We start from the raw sequence: 2152 nt of genomic DNA, 5'->3' as shown, positions 1-2152 counted from the left end.
GGCCTTTCCTCTGCTCTTGAGGAGAGAGGGAGCTCTCTGGTGTCTCTTCCTCCTATAAGAACATTGACTCTATTGGATCAGGGCCTCACCCTCGTGACCTCATTTAACCTTAATCACCTTCTTAAAGGCCCTGTCTCCAAATCCAGTCACATTGGGGGTTGGGGCTTTGTGTGTGTGTGTGAGGGGTGGGGTGGGGACACAAGTCAGTCCATAAGAGCCTGGAAAAAGCATACACTCAATAACTGGTAACTATTATTATCACAAGATTTGATATCAGAAGACCTGGACTTAAGTCCTGGATCCATCACTTCCTGACCCTGTGATCTTGGGGAAGGTGCTCAAACTCCAAGCCTTAGTTCTCCTTCTGCAGAATGGAGAGGATGGCAGTACTCATTGCACAGGGCTGCTGTGACAGTGAGTGGCAGAGCACGCTTAAAAGCACTTGGTTAAAATAGAAAACAGAAATGCTCTACCAGTAGGGGTGAGATTGCTCTTGGGACTGGTCTCACTCCCCGGGCAGCAGGGAACTTGGCACTGGGTGACCCAGATACTGTCATTAAAGCTTCTTCAAGTACTGCAGAGTCCTAGGTCCAGCTCTTCCTGTCCCACCCTACCACCATCCTTCCCCATGTGGTTTTCATGCTGTGATTTCAGTATCTTTCAGAATAAACAGCGAAGACTTCTTGCTGGAAGTGCAAGTGAGGGATCGGCCACGCTGGCTCCTGGTCTGCCATGAGGGCTGGAGCCCCGCCCTGGGGCTACAGGTCTGCTGGAGCCTTGGGTATCTCAGGTAACAGGAGTCAGATGTGGGTCCTGTGAAGGGGGAGGCCTGGCTGGCTGGCGAAGGATGGGAGTTGGAGACCTCTATCTGCCCATCACTGGTCAATGTGCTCAGGAAATGTCAAGAGGTCTTTTTGGCCATCTTTTGGCCTCTGGGCACAATGGTACCCCAGCCCATTTCTCTGTTTGGAGTATTACTGCTTTTTAACAAGCATAAATCCCAGCAGTAGTCATTATCACAGTCTTGTGGTTACTATACTAGTATTATATCTTGTACACATTCCAGTTATGATTTCCTCCTGTTCTATTCCCCTCCTCTGCCAAGACTCACTCACCACAAGGGAGTAAACCTCACTGACATCAAACTCAACAGCTCCCAGGAGTTTGCTCAGCTCTCTCCTAGACTGGAAGGCTTCCTGGAGGAGGTGTGGCAGCCCAGGTAGGACTACTGAGGTGGTTAGGTGAGTGGGTTCCCTTACTTCCTGGTGGTCAGTCCAGCAAAAATCTCCTTTCTTGGGATCCTGGTGGTGAGGACGTTGGTGGCCTAAGATAGGAGGACAAAGAGAAACATTTCCTAATCAGAAATTAACAAACTCAGTTCACATGAGCCCTGTCTGTCACCACTTCACATCTGCTATTTGCCCTTCACAGGAAATGTAGGGTTGGTTATCACTGTAACAAGATTTGAAATGGTACTCGTTGCCATTTTACAGGTTAGGACACTGAGGCTTAATAAGTTTAAAGGGTCTTGTCCAAGGTCACATAAGTAAGCAGCAGCCAAGTCAAGCCTTGAAACCAGGCTCCTGTCTCCAAGCTCAGTGCTCTCTGAATCCTGTCACACATTATTTGGATAATTTGGATATTTCAGGAGAGAGATGGTTGAGTTGCTCTGGCTAAGAGTTGCTTGTAGTCTGGAGAGTCTCCCAGAGAAGAGGGCTGTGGAATGGAGCAGCCCCTTCGCCAGATCCTGGGGATGGTCTGGTGTGACTGGGGCACAAGCAGAGAGGGTCTTTGCACCTTCCTAGGCTTTCTCAAGCTGCCTATCAGCCTCCTGGGATAGATGGGTGGGCACCCCCATTACCACGTTTCCAGTTTGAACTGTTCCTTCAGGCCCCTCCTGTCCAGCTCCTATGCTCAGGAATGTGGCTGGAGATGGGAAGGTTCTGACTGGGTTCTTGTCTTGGATACCTGAATGGGAAAATGGAAGTAGGGGTGGGGCTGACTCCTCCAGGAGAGCCAGGAGGGCTGTGTATTTGGGAAACTAGGAGACACTAAGAGGGTCTAGACATTGGGCTGCTAGGGGCAAGAGGTGAATAAATAAAGAGAAGAGAGTTTGGGTCAAAAAAGCAACTAAGAGCTAAGAGAGAAAAGG

The sequence above is a fragment of the Mandrillus leucophaeus genome, unplaced genomic scaffold, assembly GCF_000951045.1.
Source record: "Mandrillus leucophaeus isolate KB7577 unplaced genomic scaffold, Mleu.le_1.0 Scaffold172, whole genome shotgun sequence".
Classification (NCBI taxonomy): domain Eukaryota; kingdom Metazoa; phylum Chordata; class Mammalia; order Primates; family Cercopithecidae; genus Mandrillus; species Mandrillus leucophaeus.
The sequence above is the reverse complement of the archived record's forward strand: the minus strand, read 5'-3'. Positions refer to the sequence as shown.